This window comes from Castor canadensis, chromosome 4 (assembly GCF_047511655.1).
Source record: "Castor canadensis chromosome 4, mCasCan1.hap1v2, whole genome shotgun sequence".
NCBI lineage: Eukaryota > Metazoa > Chordata > Mammalia > Rodentia > Castoridae > Castor > Castor canadensis.
Window position 1 is genome coordinate 134,279,294 of NC_133389.1, and position 25,873 is coordinate 134,305,166.

The following is a 25,873-nucleotide window of genomic DNA, read 5'->3' on the forward strand; positions in this document are numbered from 1 at the left end:
CGGGAGGGGGCGGAGTGGGTGGTAAGGGAGGGGGTGGGGGCAGGGGGGAGAAATGACCCAAGCCTTGTATGCACATATGAATAAAAAAAAAGTACAAATGGCCAATAAACACATGAAAAAAATGTTCAATGTCTTTAGCCGTAAAGGAAATGCAAGTCAAAATTGCACTGAGATTCCACTTCACCCCAGTCAGCTATCATCAAGAACACAAACAGGAAAGAACTCTTATTGATTGTTGATGAGAATGTAAATTAGTGCAGCCACTATGGAAATCAGTATGGAAAGTCTTCAAAAAACTACAACTAGAATACCGTATGATCCTGCTGTATCACTCCTGGGTATATATCTGAAAGAACGTAAGTCAGCATACAGCAGAGATATCTGCATACCTATGTCTATAGTAGCACTATTCACAATAGCCAAGTTATGTTGTATATTTACACTATGGAGTAGTATCCGGCCATAAAGAAGAATGAAATTTTAGAGATCATCATGTTAAATGAAATAAGCCAGACTGAGAAAGATAAATATGACATGTTTTCTTTTATTTATGGAATCTAGATCTACAAAAGTGTTTAAAAGAAAGACGTGAACGTAAATTGGAAACTATTTTGAGGAGGAACAAGTAGGAAGTGGGAGGCAGAAAAGAGAGGGTGGAGACGCATAGATTGAAGCAGATTGTATGTATATATGAAAAGGTCTTAATGAAGTTCACATAAAAATTTGTAAGAAAGTTTAAAAAAAGAGGGATTAGAGGAAGAAGAAGTAAGAGAGAATAATAGAGAAAGTGAATATGATCAAAGTATATTATATGCATGTATGGAAATATCACAATGAAATCCCTTCACTTATGCAACTAATTCACCAATAATAAAACAGAAAAATTCAAAAACAATAAAAAGTTTACGGTGGATAAGAAGTTAGGTATTTCATGCATCTGCCCCATTGCACTTCTACCATGTATTCTGAATGCTATCCTGCAATGCTCTGATCTTAACAATAATCAATGTTTACATTTTTGTAATCATATATATACAATATGTTATATATAATATGTTATATATAATGTTATATATATACTATGTTATATAATTTGTTCATTACATAATTACATACATTATACATTATATATATGATAATACATTATGTATCATATATATAATATGTTCATTACATAACTGAATAGTGTGTGGGGGTTATAATCACATTCCTGTATATTGTTGTTGTTGTTAGCTGAAGTTATTATTTACCTCATCTTAACCAGCATTATTTTCTCCATGTTTATAGAAATCCCCTCCACCCCAATCCCATTACATCTGCTAAATACCAGTCAGTAATTCCTTTTCATTCTGGAGAGTGCTGTCTTGGAGCTCCTTGTCCTCTGGTTGAGACACAGTTGCCATCCTAAAGCCTCCTTGACCTCTAATCTTATAGAACCCTTTTCTGGATCCTGTGACTTCCTCCTTTCTGAATTCTCCCCTGCCTTTCTGGAAAGGGTGCATGTTCCCATGGCTTCCAAGAAAGTGTACACATGACAATCTTTGAATCTCTGAATGCTAAAAACCGTTCTCTACCCCAATGATCGATAGTTTGGCCAAGTAGATTGAGAAATATTTTCTCTCAAAATTGAAAAGCTTTGCTTCATTTTTTCTGCTGTGGCAGATTCTTATACTTGGTCACTCTGCTCTAACCACAATTTCCACAATTACATGCACTATATTTGAAAATCTCAGTAAAATATCCTATACTCCAATAACTTCTCTTTTTGTCTTCTTTGATTTTTTTGGATTTGTAAATGTCTGTTTTTCTACTGTGATTTTGGGGGACATTCAAGTTGGAAAGAAAACAGGTATACAAGAGAATGAAGTATCCTTATTCAAAAGGAAAAACTTCATTTTTTGCTGTCCAACTAATGATAACAGGGCACCAAACCCCTTCTTAATGAAGTCCCTAAACAACTAAACAAAGAGCATTGATGAAGCAGGAAATATACAGGGCTGCTACAAATGGATATTGCCCACTTGACATTGAAAAAACTGGAGTGTTTTTCATCATCATCAGATTATCTCTTTGGGTTTGGGAGGGGCAGAAAGAATGATAGGGGGAATAAAGAGTTACCACGTAATTGAAAGTCCATGAAGCTGGCAATGAGACTCAAGTTTGATCTAGAAAGTCAGTCTGCTGATTTGTACATCATCCTAAAGTTTTGCCACCTCATTACTCCCATTCACCCCCAAACTCCATATCTATAAAGACTGAGTCATATTCTGAGGGAGTCTGCATATTCTGAAGTGCTGGAATCATTTTCATTTGTTAATTTTAGTGTTATTTCTTTTGTGTGCCTCAGTTACTCTGGCATTGTCCTTTGAAGGTGTGCTCTCTCTCAAGTTCTATAACGTAACACAGGTGCTTATTTTCTACTGCAATTTTGTCTTAAAATGTCCCATCGGGGGAAAAATATCACGCTGACGGTTATAATATGTGCTTTGTCTTAGTGGTGTTTAAAAGAACATTGCTTTTCAAAGAAACTACTTTGTGGAACAAATGGCTGCGCAACAACTTTAAAATGATAGCAATAAACTAGCTAGGCAATCTCAAGAAACCTATCTGAATGCTAACCACATGGACAAGGAGAGTGAACTCTAAACATCAACCGTTCCATGAAAGAGCCAGACGTTAAACAGATGCCGTGCTACTGCTGTAAGATGGAAAAATAATTATGCATGCTCAATGTGCATTGCACTCACCATGTGTTTTTACAGTCAGAATACAACTAAAGAAGTCAACAGAGTGTAACAAATGTCAGGGTATGTAAAGAAGCAAGGGTGGGAAAATATTTTTTTTTGAAACTACCTCTCTCAATGGCTACTTAAGGTACTGTTGGGCACTTAGTCTGAATTAGCAAGTGAATATTGATGTGAATCCCAAAATATTTTTAATGCCATAAATAGTCAAAAGATTAGTTCAGCTTCTAACACTACAGCCAGAAGATTTTAATTTTTTTGAGGTAGCATCTTGGCATAAAACCCAGGCTGGCTTCAAACTTGTAATCCTCTACCTTAGCCTCTCTAGTGCTGGGATTACATACATGTGCCACAATGCCTGGATAGGTTTTGAATTTAATATTATATACAGTTAAGAAATTTTAGAAGGACTGGGGGTCATGGCTTAAAGGGTAGGGAGTCTATCTAGAAAGTGTAAGACCCTGAGTTCAAACCCTAGTCTCACAAGAAAAAAAAATGAAGTCAATATGTTATTAAGATGTACCTTTTTATCCTTGTAAATTGACATAATAGACAGCAAGATAATTCAACATGAGTATATAACATGTAACGATCAAATCAGAATCATTAGAATTACTGTCTTGAATATTCACTATTTTTTCATGTTGAGAACCTTTGAATTTCTCTCTTCTAGTTTTTTTTTAAATAAAATACATGATACATCACTGTAAACTATAGTTATTCTATTATGCTGTGGAACACTAGAAGCTATTCTTCCTATGTGGCACCAATTACCCTACCTCTGTCTATCCTTGCTCCTTCCTTCTCTCTTCTTGGCCCCTTATGACCACTACTCTACTTTCTACTTTGGGATATTAACTTTTTTGCTTTTAAGTGTAAGTGAAAACATGATATTTGCCTTTCTGTGCCTGGATCATTTCCCTTAACATAATGTCCTCCAGTTCTTTCCATATTGCCTCAAAATACAGGATTTCATTCTTCTTTATGGCTGAATAATATTCCACCGTGTTTTCTTTATTCATTCATTGATATCTTGGTTGATTCACTATTTTGGCTACTGTCAATAGTGCTGCAATAAACATGGGAGTCACATATCTCCTAATACAGTGATTTTATTCCCTTTGGATATATACACACTAGTGGTATAGATGAATCCACACTATAGCTTTTGAATAACCTCCATACTGTTTTTCATAATGGCTATACTAATTTACTTGCCCACCAGTTTTATGTTAGTTATGGACAATCCTAGACATACTCTTCAATTACTATGTTTTTCTGCCATCCGGAGCAATGCCACACTCAACATAGCAATGAGCTTATTGCAGAAAGGATGTCATACTACTTAATTTAATATTGAAATGGGAATAGCCCCATCCAGTGACCTCTGCTGGATAATTTCATTCACCCGTATCACTTACTTGCAATGTATTAAGCAACCATCTAACCTTCTACCTTTGCTCCCTTCACTGGTCCTCACCACCTCCTTGCTTTTGAACTCTTTATTTTAATCTCTCCCTGTTATATGCATCTTCCTTCATCATCCATGCTAGATTAAGTCCTGGCTATCCCTCTGCTCCAAAAAGAAATGGTTACTGGAAATGGTTACTGTTGTGGCAGTCTTGGATGCTTCCCAATTATACATGTATCCATCATGTTGTTAACTGCCCTCCCCCCTCTACTTCCTGCCCCGATATTAGCTATCAACATCTTCCCTAAGGAAAACTTTCTTTTGTGGATGAAATTCACTCCCTTGAAATAATTAAGTTCATATGTGTCCTGGTTACTGTAATACCCAGTTTGCAGTAAATTTAAGATTACAAAAAACTCTCCCCAAAAGCATACATTCTCACAAAATCTCAACACTTGGTTCCACTGCATGCAACATGCTCAAGCATGCTAGCACTTATGTCTCCTTCTACCCATGTCATGCTTCTTACCCTACTAGCAATGGTTTGTGTTATGTATATGTGTGTGTATTTTTAAGCAAGCAAAATTCTTAATATTAACATCATTTTCCCACTTAATAGTTTGGAGTTTTCTGAAATTTATAGAAGATTGACCCAATAGATAAACTTGTAGTCGGTATGCATGATTGCTGCGTAGGAAATGCTTTAGTCATTAATTTTCATTGGTGGTCTAGCTTCTTCAACTATTAACACTTCCTTAATCCTGGCAAAAACCCTAATGTAATATTCTCAATTTTGAAAAGTGGTAATTGAAGCTTATAGTTTTAACTAACATGTCCACACTCATATGGTTGAATCACATAGTTTCATAATCACTGAAACTAGTCTGTATTTATCAGAAATCCATGCTGTTTTCTTTTATTTAATATGGAACTAAGACTATGATTATGTTTAGTAAATACTTTGAATATTGATCAGTGTTAATAGGCAATAAGAAAGCTATATTTCCAAGCTGGGGATAGAGACTAGATTGTTAACATGTTCAAAGCCCTTGGTTCAATACCCAGCAGCACGAAAAGTTTTTTTCCCTTTCCAAAACCTTAAAATTTAAACAGTCACTCTTGATGTCATAATTCCTAAAGACTAATTAACCTAACAGCAATTTCTTTTTTCAAAATCCATTGAAAGTCTGTTGAGTGTACAGTCAAGTAAGTTCTATACTAAGTAATAAATAGTCACCCATATGGAATTATTACAATGATTCTGATGCAAATTTTCAACCACAAAATCTTTCCAAGAATAAAAACGAATTCTTCAACTGTTACCACAGTGTGGGGTCTTCCTTTATCAATATAAGAACAGAGTTTTGATATAAAGAGAGCCTGAAAGTTACATACACGTGCATGCATGTATCTGGTCACACACACACAGATGCACAGATATGTAATGCTATAACTTTGTAGCTGGCTTCATTAAATACTGTGTAACACAAACTCAGAGATTTAAGAAAATGAAAAACTCTAAAAAACTGTGCTTGGGCTTTTGCTATTATTTATTTCTGAAACGTGTGTGTATATGTGTGTGTGTGTGTGTGTGTGTGTGTGTGGGTATGTGTGTGTGTATATGTGTGTGCATGTGTGTGTATGTGTGTGTGTGTGTGTGTGTGTGTGTGTTTTAAATCTTCTCAAGTGAACACAGGCAAAAGTAATGAGCATCCATTAACTTAACAAGGAAAGACACAAATCTGAAGTTATTCTGCAAGGAAACAAAACATACACTGCATCCAGATGAAAATAAATCATTCTTAGGAGCTGGGGCCTCGACCCCAAATCAAATGATACAAAAAAAAAGAAACAAAAACCCAGCAATAATATAAAGATTTAAAAAGGGAAAGGACAGACAAGGAAGAATGCTTTGATTAAATTAGTGGTTAGCTTGGACACCATAGCAACCCACCCACGCTGTGAAAGCATCGGCGCTCTTCAGATTGTGGTTTATCAAACCACATTTTAACATTTTGTTCTAAGGATGCTACACGCCTTCAATGACACCTAAGACCTGGTGTTACTTAGGAACAGTGGGCCATTAGAAGTTCAAGGAGCTGGGTCTTAACAGTAAGATTACTACAATTAACTATATCTCCTGTTTTTCTCTGGGTTCAACTGAATTAGGTCCCAGCTCTGAAGCAGCAAGTAACATACTACCCCTATCCTGACCTAAGGTAGGGATGGGCTTGGGAGGACAGGGACAGTGAGGAAGGAGATGAATTAAATGGAAGAATAAAAGGAAGAAGAGTTGGCAAGAAGAGGTGAGGCCTTTTGTCTATGATTTAAATTCTAGTTTGAGGAAACTGGACATGAATGATTTTAGAAAATGCTTATGATGAAAGCAGTTTTGGATAGATTAACTTGGCTTAATTCTTAAAGAGAATCTTAAATACAAAATAATATTAATAAGTATAAGTAATTTGCTGCACTTGTGAATTTTCCTGATTGATGCATCACCAAGAATTAAATTAAATGACTAAACTGCAAAATTGGAACATAAAACCAAATTAAGCAAAACCATAAATTTTGAGAGGCATTAGCTACTTTGTTATTTTATTGATAAAGTGCAAATAAAATATATTTTAGAAGGAAATGAATAGAAATTTAAATTCATTATAACGCTATTAGCAGTAAGATATGCAATGAATTGATGATGCCTGAAAGGGAACATGTTGGATAAAATGATGCAGAAGAAAATAAAAGATCAGACTTCTCCCATCTCTCTTTCCTAGACTTTAGCATTTCCTTTATATGAGATTGAATGTTTTCCCATTCTGGAAATGAGGTAATAAAAACTAACACTAAGCACTTATATTGTATGTGGCATGCTGGATAAATAGCTTTCTCACTGTGGAAGAACAACTGTAACCAACGTCATCATAGACTGTGTTTTCCAGTAGTGTTTCATTACCAATGGAGAAATGGGCTATAAGACTTACTTTAAATTTGTTCTTGTATGCTTATTTATTTATTTGCAGTTTTGGGGTTTGAAATCAGGCTTGCTAGGCAGGTAGTCTGCCATTTGAGTCATATCCCCCAATGCTTTTTACTTCAGTTATTTTTCAGATAGGGTCTGGCTTTTTTTCCTTGGCCATCCTGGACCTTGATCCTCTTATTTATGCCTCATGTATATAGGAATGATAGGTATGCCACCATACCTGGCTTTTTTTTGTTGAGATGGGTTCTCGTTAATTTTTCCCCTGGGTTGGCCTCAAACTGTGATCCTCAAGAGGCGGGCCTCCTGAGTACCTAGGATGACAGATCTGAGCCACAGCCCCTGGCCACTGAAATTTGTTCTCCTATTAGAAAATGGAAATGTTTTCAAACTGTTTGATATCAAGAATAGGGGACTTGTGACTACCCTTTCTTTTAGTTTAGGGCCATACAGGAACTAATGAAAGTTCATGGACAAGATACTGTTTTATTTCCAGAGACAAGGTCAAAATCTTTGATGTGGTAATACCAAGATTCTTTAAAAAAATCCCTCTTCACAGTGTAATCCATAGTAATAGAAGAGACACAGTCACCATTCTAATTGATCTGAATGGCTTTGGGATTTAAGAGAACGGAGAACCTCTTGTTGCAAATGACAGTGAATTCGGCAGCCCTGATACATGACCTCTGAAAGACTAGACTGTCTTCCTTGAAACATTTGAATGATACACATGAACTCTTTGAGGCACACTCTGTACAAATGGTCTAAATAAAATGACCTTTCTTTTTTCCCTTTTACAAAATTTCATTAAATATTTTTATAGCACAATATCCAGATTCCAGATAACAGCTGTGAAGGAGACCCTATTATGCTGGAGGGACTGGCTGGGGAATGGCAGATGTCTCTGGCTTCCCACCCTTCTGTTCTGAGGTGGGGGTGGGGCAGGGTATCATCTATGGGTCCCATGGTGCTCATATGGTCAGGCTGAGGCTTCTTAGGACCAGTCTTTCAGTTTGGATTGCAGGGCAGCATGATCTTCACGTTGGTGCCCAGCACACCCTGTGTGAGCAGCACTGGTACATAGTGATATCAAAGCCGTAGTTAAAAGGGTTCCCACTGTGGGTCACCAGGCCATCCACAAACTTCACGGGTTCAGTCACTGTCCTCAGTTCCCGGAGACCATAACCTCACAGCCCTTGGGCTTGTGTTCTGTGTAGGCCCTCTGTGCAGCAAGCTCTCTTAGGACTTCATAATGTAGAAACCCTACTTGGGCAATGTCACACTGGTTTAAATGCACCCTATAATAATTCCTTTAATACTGCATTGATCCTATAAGGGAATTTTTCATGTATCTTGATGTTTTTGATTAGGAATCTTACTCTAAATTCTTAAGTAGCTTGCCCAAGGTCACAAAACTTGTAAGTAGTCTCTTGCTAACCTCATTCTCTTTAGCTATCATTCTTGAACATGTTTACCTTCATTTGTAGCAAAATTCCCCCAAAATAATCACATTGTTACCTCTGTTTCACTCCTCAAGGCTTGTGTTCTACCCCTACTGTGACATATAACCTTCTTTGCCTATGACATCTTAGGAGACATCTTGTTCCTTTACCTTTCTGTAGGACCTGCGGCATGTTTCACTTCTGTGTACTCTCTTCTCATTTTTCTCTGGCAATACCTTACCTTTGTTTGCTGTGGTAGTTTTATTTTTCTTCCTTCTCTCTGTTAAGTGTCCTCACGGTGTGGTAAGATGAGTGTATAATCCTCCCTTCCAAACCATCTCCTACCCTGATGTTGACCTTACTCCTGTGAGTTGCTTTGGCCAATGAAAAGTTAGCATCTTGAAACAAACAGCAACTCAAATGTATTTCCAGTTTGGCATGGCTTCCGAGCTCCTGTGACCCACTGTGTTAAGAACATGCTCTAAGTAGTAGCAGCTTAATGAGGGGAGACAAAATGTGGAGCAGATATGAGTCCAACCTGCAGCCAGGAGACGTGCTCAGCTGTCTCAGCTGAGTTCAGCAGAGAAACTGCAAACTTGCAGACCAATGAGCAAGAAATCAAGTGTTTACTGATGCGAACCACTTGGAGGTAAGGTTCGGTATCCCCACGTCTCGGTAGACTTTGATATGGGCGATTTATGTAGCCTATGTAAGTCTTAGCATTTTCATCTGCAAAGTTAGAAAAATAACAGCATGTGCTTTGCTTGAATTGTCAAAGAAATTAAGTGAAATGATTTATGTGACATGCTTAGCATAATGATATACTTTGAGCCAATTATCACTTGTTATTATACTTCCTTTTCTCTAGTCTTATTTACACTACTAGAAAGCTGCTCTGGGAATTCACTTAGAAATTTCAAAATCAACAGGTGTCAAGATGAACCCATTACAGTTCCTTCTTCTAGTGTGCATTGTAAATGATAACTTGCTTCAACACAGTTCAGCATTGAACAACCTAAGATCCTCTCTGACTTCTTCTGCCTCCCCTTTGATCAATCTGCAATCAAGTTTTTTCAATTTTATTTTTAAACATGCCACCCATCCATCGCCTTTCCTCCATCCTTCACTTGCTTTTTATCCCCACAAATCCCTATTTAATTAAGATAGTGTTAATTGCTATAAAAGATAAAACCCTCAACACGGTAGCTTAACAGCTTAACACAATTAGTTATTTCTCACTTTTAAGCAGTCCATGCATGAGTTCCTGGTTAGTTAATAATTCAGAACCTAAGCTCTACCCAACATATGGTGCTACCATTTTCAATAAATGTCTTCCATGTCTCTATAGCCATTCCCGTTAAGCTGATGGAGTAAGAAAAAGCATGGATAGTTATAGATGGATAACTTTATGACTGAGAGTTAGAAGTGGTGCTCCTCATGTCTACTTATATTTCACTGAGGAGAAATCAGTCAGATGGTCACATCTAACTTTAAGGGGGGTTAGAAAGGACAATCCAACTTAGTGCAATGGAAGAGAGGTAAAGTGCATGATGAGCAATGGCTGTCCATTGTCCCAATTCCATTCCTGGCCTCCAATCCCATCCTAGCCCTCCTGGTAGAAGCCACAAGGCTGTGTGTGTGTGTGTGTGTGTGTGTGTGTGTGTGTGTGTGTGTGTTGTGTGTATGTGTGTGTGTGCACGTATGTGTGTGTAAAATATAAACTAGATCATTTCCTATGCTTACACTCTCAAAGTCCTCCAGCAGAATATTGACTAAACCCAAATTCTTCATCTTGGCTTCCTAATGTCAGCCCTGCTTTATCTTTCTGAACTTCTTTCATACCATTCTCTTCATCATACACTATGGTTTATTCACATTCATTTTCTTTCAGTTCCTTGACCACTTAAAGCAATTCCCCCTTGGGGGCCTCCATACTGGCTGCTCTTCTCTTTCTAGAACATGCTTCCACAATCTTTACATGGTGGGAAACTTCCGCCCACTAACACTTCAGATTAAATAATATCTCTTCTGAAAAACGTTCCCTGACAGCCCAATCTAAAATAATCACCCAGCAATTTTCTACCATATCAATCACATCAATCTATTTTAATGTTCTGTGTAGAACTTGGGCCAATTTGGTAAGTTTCCGTCTATATATTATCTATCTTTCTATCTATTTATTATCTATCTACCTATTTTCTCTTTATTCTTTCACCTGCATGCTTTGTTCAACACTGACCTCTACTGCCTAAAATGCCAGCTCTGTTTGACACATGGCTGGTGTCCATTCAAGTCTGACTCATTAATAAAGTTTGTTGCACTTACTGAATACTATGGTAGACACACTTTCATCCCTTCAGCTGACTCTACTGAACTGAAAAACACAAAACATGTTTGTTTTTCCACAATAATAGTAGAAGAGATATCCATGGGTAAAGCCAAATTTGCTAAGACATAAATTGTTCAAATTATGACTAAAGAACTGCAGCACTGACTAATTTATTGTAACTACTTCTCTGTCCACTAAGCCTAAAAAACTGGATGGAAGATTTCAGGGCAGAAAATATACTGTGTTTTCTGTGTTTTTCCCACTTAGTCAGAAATTACTTTTCTGAAGAAATTTTATTTTTCACATGAGGTAGAAAGACTTAATTTTTTCAGACTGGCACAAGATATCTTCTTTAACTTACTGATTTTTTTTCTTGTTTATATTGAGAAATCTTAGTGAAAAATAGAACAATTTATTGCATGCTTTTAAAAATGAAAATATTTACAATACTGTGTGACAAGGAAAACCAATTTTTTTTTCCTCTCTCTCTTTTGGTGGTATTGGGGTTTAAACTTGAACCGAGGGCCTTACACTTGCTAGGCAAGCCCTCTACCAACTTGAGCCCTCCTCACAATCCCTTTTGCTTCTTAATTTGTTTTTCAGATAGGGACTTCTGTTTTTGTCTGGGCCAATCTCAGACTATGATACTTCTACATCCATGTCCCAAGTAGGTGGGATTACAGGTATGTACCACCATGCCTGGCCCTTAAATTCATGGTACCTAAAACAATGAAATTGTTCTTAATATTGTTTTAATAATATAATTTTAATTTGATGTCTACAAATGTAGAACTTAAACTTTCATTTTGTTCCTTTCCAATAGAATATTTGTAGTAATAAAATCAGCATTTTAATAGTTGTTGAGAAACTTTGACATGCCAGTCACTATGCATGCATACTTAAAGAATTATATGAGCTTAGGAAGCTGGAGCCTAAAAAGGTCAAGTTTACTTTTCCAGAAATCAGACTGGAACCACTATGCATAGTTTAAAAGCAGTTTGCAAATCACAATGTAATTGCTTTGTTCTGGACAGTTGGCTGAAAAACTTTTACATATTAACCGTCATTCTACCTTAAATTCTAATACTAGCATTTTAGTAAGTCTTCTTTTTTTATGTTTGTTGTATAACAATCCAAAATGATGTGAGGCATTGTAGATTCTAACAAGTCAACCCAGGATTACATTCAGAGCCAGAAATTCAATACATGTTCCAGAAGTTCTCATAGTGTGAGTTTCTACATGTGTGAGACACAGAGAAGACAAATACAGCGAGTTTATAAGGAACTTCAGCTCTAAAACAGAGTGTTGATGTACCGTCAGTGCTAGACCTATTATCATTAAGATGCTGATAAATTTGCTCTTGACCTTTCTATGGACCACTATGCCTGCTACCCTCTCTGTCTTTGCTACGGCTTCACTCCCCAACTCTCTTTTCTACTTATACCCACCCCTGTTACAAAACCAGGATCTACCTGTGCTACTGCCCTAGCAGTGCTCTCAATGCTATCTTTCTGTTTGCTTAGATCTTAGAAAATTGCACAAATAAATTCTTACAGCTATTTTAAGTGGAAGTTAAAGAATGAAATGTTTCTTTCCCCTTTCCTAGTAAAAATTTTATCTATTTAAAAAATATAGCCCTTGAAATCTCTCGTGACTGGAGAGGTATTTTATAGAGACCCGTAAATCCCTATGGAGATAGATGTAGCTTCCCAGAAACAGAGAAGTAGTGATAACATAACAGCTAGAATGAGTTAGATAACACATGTGTAAATATTTAAACTAAGGACAGACATTACTCCCTGTGTTTTGATATTATATCTTCTCTTTAATCACAAACTCTTTTTTGTTTAGTTTTCTTTTCTAGTTTTAAGAAAAAGCAGGTTTCAAGAGGGGCTATTTTAACCTATTGTAGTAAGGACATTTTCTACAGTTATCTTCTCAAATGTAACTATTTGCTTAATTTCTTTGCTACATTTTCAGACCTAGAATTTATGATTGCCTTTTATCTACAAATAGAAAATGTTTGTGCTTTATTGTAAAATTATAATTTTTTCTTGATTCAATTATTACTCTTATTTTACAAACTTCTTTTTTTGGTTTTCATTTCAGAATATTAATTTTTGATTGGCACAGTCATTTGAACATATTTGGGAACTACAATCTGATGTTTTGATTTATGTATATATTAAGTATGGTGAACTCATGGTACTAAGTTTAGTTTTTTAGTTTTTAGGGTTTTTTTTAGGGGGGTGGGACTGGGGTTTGAACTCATGGCTTTATACTTACAAAGCAGGCATTCTATCACATGAGCCATACCACCAGTCCATTTATTTATTTATTTATTTATTTTGGTGGCGGTACTGTGGTTTGAACTCAGGGCCTCACATTTGTTAGGCAGGTGCTCTACCACTTCAACCATTCCACTAGCCCTAGTTTACAAAATTCTTGATGCTTTAAATCAATGTAAATAAAATAGCAATTAGGGCTGGTGAAGTGGCTCAAGTGGTAAGAGCACCTGCCTAGCCAGTGTGCGGCCCCGAGTTCAAACTCCAGTGCCATAAAAAGCAATTATTTTAAATAATTACAGAAATATTCAAAGAAAAATATTTAAAATATGATCTCATTTTGAAGTAGACTTAACACTCTAGTATTGACATAAACTTTATATTAGATTTTATATGTGTACTTGGTTTTTCAAATAAATTTGATAGAGTTTATTTTTAATCATCCACATAAAGGAAAAAATTCACTTGATATTGCTGGAAACATGCATGCTGTTACATTATTCAAGATATAAAAATTAAATAACTAGCAAGTGTGCCATTAAATAACAAATTAAAGATTCTTTACTGTAATATGCTTAGTAATTAAGGCCACTCATAAATTATCTCTAAAGAAAGTTTTGCATTTTCTATAACTTTTTTATCCATTAAAGGTCAGGAATGACAAAATTCATTACTCCCAAACTTTAGAAAAGAAATTATATAGGATTCATGTGTCTTGTGTGATTCTTGTAGGTAAGCTTACACACACACACACACACACACACACACACACACTCCTTAGAACCTTTTGCTGTTTTCTTTCCTTTTCTGCTGCCTAAATATTAGTGTTGTTTCTCCTCTCATTTTAGTCTACATCCCCTCCAAAATTTATTGTCATCTGTATGCTGATGACACAAATCTACATTTTCTGCCCACCTCCTCAAGGTTCCAACCTGTGTATAAATCTTCCTACTGGAACTGCTCAGAGTTTCAACCAGTAACTTCTACCTTTATAACCCCAGGTGGAACTCATCAACTTTTCCCCAGACCTGTTCTTTCCTTTTTACACTGTGTTTTCTGTAATGGCACTGCACTCACTCAGTCATACAAGCCAGAGATGTAGTTAAGTCTCCATCTCACTTACATTACTCCCCTCCCTCCATGTTCAGTTAGACAAAAGTATCACTGATTATCTACCTTATCTTATGTATCTAACTTTTTTTCTTCTTTCTTACAGCTACACCTTTAGTTCTGATTCTGAATGTCTCTTTCTTGGACTATTAACTCTACTAACTTCTCTCTCTACCTCAAGACCTCCCACCCTCTTGCCCTGTCTAGACAACTTCCTATTAACACTACCACATATTGAACCAAGGTAAAACCCTTCAGCTCCTTATTGCCTTTACATATTTCCAAAGAAAATTTCTAAGCATATCTAAACCTGGGGGACAAACAGCTAGTCAGCCTTTGAGAATTAGATCAATTTTTTTTTCTTTTGTGAGATTCTTCTTGACCTACCAATGCATAGTTAATTACCCACCCTTGTGACAGTATTACATGTGCTACATAATCTTTTTTAAAAAAATTTACCACACTGTGCAATGGTTAGGTGTCAACATGATTGCATTGTCTATGGATTTTGTGCTCTTCAAAGCCTTGGGTTATAGCTATGCATCTCTATGGCTAGTGATCTTAAGTTTTCAGCAGAAAAAGGAAACCAATTCTCTCTGGGAACATTGGTTAAAACAGAATTTGTTTAATTTGGAATGTAATACAACAACAGCTTAGAACATAAATTGTGATGGGTAGAAAATGATAACCAGGAAGCAAAGCAATAGCAGAAACACAGAAGAAGAATGATAAAGTCCTAAATAATGACAATGCTGAAGGGTCTCTAGAAAGGGTACTGCTGGATTTTTGAAGAAACAGTCATTTTCCTACTCACAGGACGTAAATTCTGGCATTCAGAAGATTTTTCTTAAAATCTCTCAATCACATTTTTGCATATAATATGAAGTACCGATTACACTCATATGTCCCCCTCCCTAAATATGCTTTGGAATCATTGCTGAGTGAAACAGATGCTCAGGATGCATAACAGTTCCTGATAGTTTCAAAAGTGACATATTTCTTGATTTTAAAGGTAAGACTAATAGTACAGTAGAGTTATGAAAATGCATCACAGTTTAGAAATGAGTACCTGCACAATGGAGGTAAGAGGTTTTTTTGTTTTGAAGTGCTTAGATTATTGAACATGCTTTGTGTGTGTAAGTAGTTTCATGAGTGTTATCTTTATAAACATCTAAAAGATCAGAAATACATCATCAACTAAAACTGAAGATACTTTGGAGAGATTTTTCTTTGGTTACTTGTATTGACTTATACTTCAAGTTTAAATTTTTAGCAATTAAATATTTGAGAACTCAGTGTCTATAGATCTGATTATTTTGAAATTTACAAAAAAAGAATTCATTTACTTGTTTTCCCTTTCCTCATAAGTTTTTATTGTTGTTGTTCTTGAGGTTATTTGCAGTGTCAGGGATTGAACCCAGAGACTCATACATGCTTGGCAAGTGCTCTACCATGAGCTAAATCAGCTACATTAAAAATTAGCCTACTAATACTTAATTAAGATAGCATTTTAGCTCAAATTTCTGCTTAGGTTATCTATGTCACAAGATTTGATAATTTTTTTAAGTATATATTCCACAATAGCAAGAATATTCAGGTATTTGAAATATAGTCACACAGTATATTCAGAGTATGGTCTTATCAAAAATTGATATCTTACCAAATAAAATACAAAATGTGGGTTAGGCATGGTGGTTCAAACCTGTAATCCTAGTTATTTGAGAGGTGGACAGAGACTGAGAGTATGGCTAGTCAACGCCAGCCAGGGTAAAAAGTTTGTAAGACCTCAACTCAACCAAAGGCTGGTACAAGGGAACAAGCCTGTCAACCCAAAGAGGTCTGAGAAGTTCAAACAGAAGATCATGGTCCAGGCCTGATCTGACAAAAAGCAAGACCCTATCTCAAAAGTAACCCACGAAAAAAGGGCTGGCAGAGTGGCACAAGTGGTAGAGCACCTGCCTGGTGAACACAAGGCCCTGAGTTCAACCTCTAGTACCATATATATTTATAAAATGTGGTAAGTATAAGAATATGAATAATACAACACAAATAAACATATGACAGATAAATTAGTCAGAGAACTATAACTCTGGACCCATTAATGAGAATTCTTAAATCTAACTTCAAATAACAAAAATATGTTTTTATTTAATGTTAGCTTTTTATCAAAGTTGAACACTAATGATTCCATTGCATGTTTATGATTTAATCACACAGTTAATGGTGTTAATAACTCAAATATGGGTAGAATTTTATAATTCACAAAATACTTTCACATATATGATCTCAATTATGCATGAAACACCCTTGTGAAGTATGTGTGCTACATAGATACTGACAATATTGCTTATGCATTTTGTCTTTAGGGAAAGTCTGAGTCCCTTCTCTAAGATAACCTTTAGGCATCATATTTAACATAACATGTTTCTATCTTTTAGTGATTCAGGGAAGAGCTGAACATTGACCCAAGGTCACACAGTTTACAGAGCAGCAAGCACTATATGATGTAGACTGGTCAAAAATTCATCAGAGATCAATAGATTTTCTCTCAAAAAGAAATATGAATTGGACAGCAAGAACTCAGAAATTCATTGTGTCAGGTAAAGAAGAATGGGCCTTTAGAGAGAAGAGCCATAAAGTATAATCGTGTTCATAAAGAATCATGACAAATTAAAATTCTGAGGGAGCAGAGGAAAGCAGAAATGCTATGCAAGAGTGACTGTTAACTCTTGGTAGGGAGAAGGATTGAGGTGGTACCCCAGAACAGCCCCAGTTTTCTTCAGATAACTTGCTTAAATCTCTGGTTTTGTAACCAAAAGAGATCAATCAAAATAATAACTAACCTTATCCCCATTTCATAATGAAGTCCAACAGAATTGAAGTCACATATCTACTATCACATGATCATCAGTATTTTAGTTGATTGTGGAACACAAATCGTTTGAAGTCAAAAGAATGTTTAATTCACTATTGCTTTCTTAAATTTTAAGGATTGTCAGAATCAACAGAAGAGTTTTATAAATGCATATTTTCAGGCACTAACTATGTCCTACTGAATCATTATCTCCGGGGATATGACAATGTCTTAGTTTCAGAATTTTAAATAAATTCCTTAATATTATTCTGATAGTCATATAGATTGAGGACCAAATAGATACTTTTAAAGCACTTCAAACTTTCTAAATTTGTCTCTTTATGAAATTAGCTGAAGAACTACTTTTGAATGAAATATATAGAGAAAAGAATAGCAGTATTTTATTACTATTGAAAAGCACTATAAAAATGCAGAATCCAGGATATTGTTAACTCACTATCCTTACCAGGAAAAGAAGTTGGAGCTTTGTGGTCACGTTTATCCAATATACTGTGCATTACAAAGAAAGCCACCAAAGTCTTATCCGATTAGTTAATTAACTTACATATGACAAATTAAATAAAGCATAAAACAGAGTTCACAACTGGATGAATATTTTAAGCAAGACGACGTTTTCAAGATCTCAACTTCAATGCTGATCAGTATATAGAAATTAAATTATATCCATGAATAGTTGAAATAAAGGCTTAGTCCCATAATGTAGATTTCTATCATTTTCCTCTTGGTCTTGATACATCCCCATGAAGGTTAATTTTGAGCGTCTACTTGACCATACTGAGAGATGCCTGGAGAACTGGTAAAGCATACTTACATGTGCATCTGTGAGGATGTTTCCAAAGAAGATTGGCATGTGTGTTAATGAACTGAGGGAGGAAGGCCCACTGTTATGGTTTGAATATGAAATACCATACCCCCCACACGCTCATGTACTAATGATTGGTTCCCAGGTGGTGACACTATTTTGGGAGGTGGTAGAAATTTAGGAGCTTGGGGCCTAGCTGGAAGAAGTAGGTCACGGTGGGGCATAGCTTTGAAAGCTATACCTGGTCCTGAGTCCCTTCCTGTCTCTTTCTGCTTCCTGTCTGCCACATGCTCCCTTCATGAAGATGGTCTGCCTTACCATAGGTCCAGAATCAATGGACGTAAGGACTATGAACTGCGACCTCTGAAATCATGAGCCACCTTTAAATTGTTTTTCTCAGTTATTAGGTTACAGCAATGAAAACTCTAACTAGCATATCAATCCTGAACATGAACAGGCTGGGCATCCACATGCACCAGAAAGTGGAAGAAAACACTCTCCTGTTCCAACTGGGTGTATTTGCCCTTGGACGTCACACTAAAGTTCTTCAACCTTTGCAGACTTGTGCCAATGCCTCTAAAGGGGACTTTGGACGTTTGGCCCCAGACTGCAGCTGCGTTATCATTCTCTGGTTCTGAGCCACAGTTGGTTTTACTGGCTTGCTAGTCTGCAGACAGTCATCATAGAGCTTTTCTGTCACTTTGGTTATGCGAGTCAGTCTAATTAATCTCTTATATGCATTCTAGTGGTCTTGTTTCTCTAGAGAACCCTGACTAATATAATCCCCTTACTGTCATACACATGGGACATGAGAATGAGGTCAAGGCACACATTGGCTTCTTATTAAATAGGGTACACCGAAGAAAGGAAACAATTGTAATTTTCCAAATATGTGGCTGTCTGCCTGTATGTGGTCGCTGCTGGGAAAACCCTAAATATAGATAGATGAATGTGCATATGGATATAGATATGGATCTCCTATCCCTAAGGGAAGAACAGTGGGTAGCTCACAATCTCTTGCCCTAGAGAAATTAGACCACCCAATGATGAAAACACTTAATTCAAGAGAGGAACCCCAGGGAAAATTGCCTTTCAAAGTTTGAAAATCTAATCTGCAAACGTGTGGGGATGTGTGATGGCAAATTTTATGTGTCAACTCCATCTAAGGTACCCAGATTAACACCATTTATGGAATGTCTGTGAAGGTTTTCAGGACAAAATAATTGAGCCAGTGGACTTAGTAAAATAGGTGGGTGGCCCACTCAAATGTAGAGGGCATCATCTAATCCATTGAGGGTCTGTGCAGAACAAAACGTCAGGGGAAGGAGGAATTTGCCACCCCCATTTCTGTATGCTTGAGTTGGGACATCAGTCTTCTTTGAACTGTGGACTGGGGTTTACAGCACAAAATACACTGGTTCTTAGGATTTTGGACTGGAATTACATCATTACCTTCCTTGGGCCTCCAATCTGCATTCAGCAGATGTGGGACTTTTTAGCCGTCATAATTACCTGAGCCAATTCTTCATAGTAAATCTCTGTACAAAAACTCACACACTCATATATGTATGCATGTGTCCTGCTGGTTCTGCTTCTCTGGAGAGCCCTAATACAGCATGTTATGATTTAACTGTATTAAATTGGTTAACTGCAAAGTAACTTCACTGTCTCTAGGGTTACAAAATTCTATTACTTGGTGCAAAATGCTTTCACTGTCTTTTTTTGTTTGTTTGTTTTGATCTTTTCCATTAGTAGGAAAAAAAATCCTATTCCCCTCTTCCCACCCACATAAGAACATTGTCTTTGCTTATTAAACTCCATTTCCTGAGCTCAAAGGAGAAAAATTTTTTACATCTTTATCCTTAGGCTAGCCAAAAAAAAAGGAATTTTCTCATTAAATTAGGTTGCAATTCATTTTTATAAATGCCACTCTTAATTAAAAACTAGACATTCTCTAAAGGATGAATATAACAGTAACAACCAAAATAGGATCAGATTGCCAAAGTAAGGTTCAGAAAACCTAAGCTCTTGTTTCCATTCTACCATGTTAGACTGTATGATGTTAAGCTAATCACTAGTAAAAGATGCTATAAGTGCTTTCTGTACATCTATTCAAGTGTTACCATTTTAGACATTCCTCCTACCCCACCCCCACTTCCACTATCCAGTAACTAAGTTTCTATCTGAGGACTTCCCCTGGATGCCAGAGCCCACTCTGTGTGTGTCAGTTTTCCACAATTCCAATGTCATTTTTTCACAAATAAACAATCCTAAAATGTCTATGAAATCACAAAAAGCCACAAATACCCAAGGCAAATGAGCAAAAAGAACAAAGTTGGTGGCATCATGCTACCCAAGTTTAAGTTATATACAAAGCTACAGTAACTAAGCATCATGACACTAGTGTAAAAATAGACACATGGATCAATGGAGCAGAACAGAGAGCTGAGAAATGAACCCATGCAAGAACCATTGCTTGATTTTTGACAAAAGTACCAAGAACACAAAGTAGGAAAAGGACAATCTCTCTTCAATAAATGGTATTGGGACAACTAGATATCCACATTCAGAAGAATGAAACTGGACCTTTATCTTATGTGTAAAAATCAATTTATAGGTAACATTGGTTTGGGCAATGGATTTTGAGGAATAACTCCAAAAGTTCAGACAATATAAACAAAAAATAGACAAATGGGATTACATCGAACTAAAACCTTCTGCAAAGCAAAGGATACAACAGAATGAAAAAGAAAACCTACAGAATATGAGTAAATATTTGCAAAGCCATACGTCAGATAAAGGCTTAAAATGGTAAATATGTAAGAAACTCAAAAATTTCAGAGCAAGAAAAAAAAGGAGTAAATGACCTTAACAGACATTTCTCAAAAAAGACATAATAATTAACAGGTATATTTTAAACTATTCAACATAATTACTCATTATGGAAATATGAATTAAAGCCAAAATGAAAAATTTCTTCACATCTGTTAGAATGGTTATTATCAAAAACACAAAAGTTAAATTTTGATGAGGGTGTGTAGAAAAGGGGAACGTTGTTCATCATTAATTGGAAAGTAAATTAGTACAGCCATTATGGAAAACAGTGTGGAGATTCCTGAAAAACTAAATCTAATTATTGAATATTTGAAATTAAGGTATTAAAAATTATATTGAAGATACAATTTGAAACATAACTTGTACTGGGGAAACTATTCTTTTTTTCATATAGCTGACCTTATTGGCAATACTATTCTACATAGGTTTAATAATTTTAGCCTAAATCAGAACAAAATCACAACCAGCATAAAGTACTCGGAAAGAAATACCACATATAACATATATAATACTTAGCAGCATGTATAGGTTGTTCTTTAAAGCCTAATGTTATAATTAAATCAATTATGTAACTAGTGTAAGAGAAATTACTTTTACTTAACTTTTATAAAGATGGATGGAGTTTATGAAAACCATCACTTTAAAATGTTTCAAAATTAAGTATAGGAAAATTAGTGTGCTATGCTTATATTGAGATTTTGTTGTTTCGGAATTGAGAATAATATGAGACATACCATTATTATAATTCCATAATAATAAGTAATTAAATGAAAGGTAATTTATTGCTCTGATATCTAACCAAATTTAAAACATTTCCATTTCTAATAATGAAATATTAGACTTTGAAAATTAAGAAAACAAAAACACACAAAACCAAATATGTACCAGAGGAAAGTTAGAGGACTGGATTCCTAGTGATGAAATCACAATTATTTCTAAGATTATATTTACTGTATCCATATCTTATGAACTATAATCAGAAAATATCATGGATGAGGGTCTATTCAATTTGATTAGCAAATTAGTCATTTTAGCAAAAATCCCTAAAAACATAAACAGTTGTTTGAAGGGTAAGAAGAGTGAACTGATGAAGAAAAAGCTTATTTTTTGAACATATACAGCTAAGACAAAGTATGCACATAATACAGTTGACGGAAAATATCAAAGAACAATTTTAAGAGTGTTTCTGACATGAAGATATGGAAAAGTGAAGTAACTGCTTGTGTCTGATGTGAATAGCTTGAGAACGGTGGAAAAGTTGCTCTGGAACTCAACAAAATAGTTAAAACTGGATTCACAGGTATTGAGAAGGAATTTTAAAAGAAAGAGGGAGAGAATGCTAGTGCAATAAACAATAGCAATTTGGTTTCAGAAGTCTCCTTGGCAGACATCCCTGAGGTAAGAAGAGTTACAAGTAATTGAGGGAGAACACAGTGAACATGCAAATAAGAGGAAAAATGAAACCTGCAGAAAAAAAGAAACAAATCAGGAATTAGTTTCATTTTTTAAAATACCAGTCTATCATTTTGTACTTCAACATTAGTAGTGCATATTATTGTTATTTTTATTAGCACAGATGGCAACACTGTATACTTAGCTACAGCACAGCAGGATCTAAAAGAAATGCTGTTAAGAAATCCCGTGGTTTCCTTTCCTTTATAGTTAATAACTTATTAATTTGTTCTCCTTAGAGGGAATAAGACATGCAAAGGAAATAACTATTCATTTCGGGGGGTATAGAGGGACTAATTAGCAAAGTTCAAAAGTTGTGGAAAAACTCTGAATTTCCCAAGGAAAGTTAGCAAGAAAGAAAAAAAAGAATTTGCTTGCATTTGTGGATACTTTTTTCAAATTAATACAAATGTGTCATATACTTACTCAGTGCTTTATAAACCTAGGACAGTACTAACATATTATCTTGTAACATCCTCAGTATACCTTTGACTGGTAAGTCATCTTATTTTCCAAAACATTGTTAAGCATAATTAATTTCTCTAAAGACAACATAAACTCCTTAATCTTGGAATTCAGTATTGTCTTTTACTTCCTCCTATATTCTCTTAGAAATCTTACAAGCTCCCTAAAACCAAACTGGACTTCTCTATTTTATGGCTATACACATCACATTTACAAAGAGAGGTTGTTATGTGCTCACCACACTCAGTTCTGTTTTTACCTGAGAACTCAACATAACATTTCCATGTGGTTTTGCAGATAAGAGATCATGTGATCAAGTTCTGGCCAATCAAGAACAGTTAGAAATGATATATACAACTTCCATGCCTGGCCTCCAAAATCTCTTACTTTGACTGACATGCAAATGCTCTGCTTTCTTATTTTACTTCTCCTATCTCCAGATACACAGGAGACAGTGGAGGATTCTTTGGACCTGTCCTTAATATTGAAGTGGACTGCCATGTGAGTTACAAAAATACCATTATTACATTAAGCCATTAAGATTTGTGGTTACAGTACAGCAGTTAGAGTTCCACAATATATATCACAGCTTCACTCTTCACTTCACTAGTTTAGACAGGAACTCCATTTCCTGACCAAGTTCAAGTGAACCTGCTCCAGGAAAACTTTTGTGACCTTCATAGCATTTCTTGATACCCTCTACTACTCATCAGTTCTATTTACTGCTTAGTAAATCTATTCTTTAAAAGTCAGGTTCACTAATATGTAATTTATATAGCAGAAATAATTTTTCTTAGGCCTACAAATCAATAAATTTTAACATATGTATGCCACATGAAACCATCACAAAAAAGACACAGAACTTTCCTATCACCCATTAAAATCACATTATCAATTCCTTCCCTTCTTCTGGTGCCCAATGTATTTTCTGTCCCTAAAGTTTTGTTTTTCTGAAATGTATATACAAATGGAAAGCTATCACCTGTAGCCTTTTGTGTCTGCTCCCTTCACTGAGGACAATGCATGAAGACATACTTATGTCACTGAATGTGTCACAACTTTGCTCCTTCTTATTGCTGAGACTGCTCTATTGTATCTTTGTTAAAAATTTAACAACACCCAAGTTTATAAAGGCCAAAATTAAAATGCAATAAATAAACACGTGGTCTGTCAATCATTTCCAGTAATAACTTAGTATTATTATTTTAAATATGTTTTTCAAAGTATTCATTTATCTAGTCATTATTTAAGAATTATTTTTTGACATCCTACTATATGCCAAGTACTAGAGCTACAATAGTAGCAAAATCCACACAGACCTATTGTCTTGGAATTTACTTCTAGAAAACTATGCAGCAGGTGTAAGTCAATAAATTAAAAGTAAAATGCGTATAATTACGCATTTATTTACGTTAAGTTCTATAACACAAGAAAAAAGAAAGCAATGTCCTTCGAGGAAGCCACACCAGAACTTTAAGGTGTTTTGGTTTAAAAAGGAAGAGCTCCTTATAGATTCCTTGAGAGGAGGAGCTGAGCTCAAGGAGACAATGAGAGCAGTTTAAATCTTCTCAGGTCATCGTCCTCTTGCCCAGCTTCAAGGACTGAATCTACTAGAGGAAAGGCCACATAGCTGGATAGCTACTTTCATAAGGGTCTTTATGGAACCCTGGGGCATAAGCAAGATGCTTTAGTGCACAGGGAATTAAGTATATTGCAAAGTAGGGGAGAGAAACAGTACTCTCACCATTTCAACATCTACTGTGTGGTTTCAGGAGAGAGGATCAACTGCACTTCATGGGTTGGCAGTGTTGGAGGGTATCAAGAGGGAGAGATCCTGGCAAACACACCATTATCTCCACTAGGGACACTGGCTAAGGGAACCTGGCAAACTCTGCCCATAAGGGCCTTCAAAGTGGTAACAATTAGCCCAAGCAGTTAGGGATAAAGAATTGAAAGCTGTTTGTGTGCTCAGAAGAGGTATCTGGGTGTTTTCCAGCAGTCACTGAGTAAGTGTCTTAATGTAGCTGGATGACCTGTGGAGGCTGGGACATCTGAGAGTCCATGACATACTACCCAGTTTCTCAAGAATAGGGTGCACTGTGGGTTATCCTTATCCATCCACTTGGTCAATAGAGTAACAGATAACTCTCAAAAAAACTGAGGTAATGAAATGTTAAACTTTAAAAAGCATTTTTACAAACTAGCAATGCATTACTTATACTGATGAATTAGTTTATACACATTTAAAGTTGTACAAAGACCTTTCATATATTTTATCACTTCATTAAGTAAGCAAACAGTAATTATTATTTCTATTTATTGAGGGGTGAACCAAAATTCAAAAGGCATGGGCTTTTTGCCCAAGACTCCATATTTAATAAGGCACCCAAATGTGACTGATATTTTGCATTCCCATCTTAAGTTCTTTGCATCCTACTAAGCCAATTTTCAATGCCAATTTTATTGATGGTTAATAATATTCATAAAAAGTTATTGGAGTCTTCACTTGGAGGATTGAAAAGAGAATATCAGAACAGAAAATCAGAAATGAAGAGTTTACTTTAAATTTTTATTATTTTCTAAGATGTATTACAATTGATTATTACATATATAATTTTATTTCCAATAGGTATTATATGTACTACACACTCAGAATACATTAAAAATTTTTAAATTGTACAAACTGAGTATTGTTAATTGTTGAAAACCAAAGGTAAAACATAGGCATTTGTCTGATATTTTTGGCTTAGTATTATGTAAAAAACCTGCCAAATTGCTGTTGGATTGCAGCACTCATTAAAAACAGTGAAAAATTGCTTCTATCCTTTTGCAGGACTTCGAGGATAGATATGTTTTCATTGTTGTTCCTTTGACAGTCCTCTGTTTAGGTTTGAAAGGCTTGTGTTTTAGTTTCATCTTGCTTCCAAATAATAAATTCCTGGTTTGGAATTGAGACAAGTTTAGTTATGCAATGATCTTAATACAGACTGTTAAACACACTTCCATGCTAACCAGATGTGAGCATTCTCATGCATTTATATCTTATGACACTTGTAGCGATATGTAGTTCCAGAGTAGTTTTAAATATTTATGCTAATTTTTTAAGAAAGCAGATGCTCCTTGAACATTTCTCATATGCTTA

At 35.6% G+C, this 25,873-nt stretch overlaps 1 protein-coding gene and 1 pseudogene across 4 annotated transcripts in view; both read right to left on the reverse strand.

Moving 5' to 3' along the window:
• Positions 1 to 25,873, reverse strand: part of Pde1a (phosphodiesterase 1A) — a 337,665-nt gene that overhangs the window by 104,064 nt on the left and 207,728 nt on the right. The gene's annotated exons all lie outside the window — the stretch shown is intronic.
• LOC109679262 (small ribosomal subunit protein uS3-like) lies at positions 4,672 to 8,769 on the reverse strand (annotated as a pseudogene).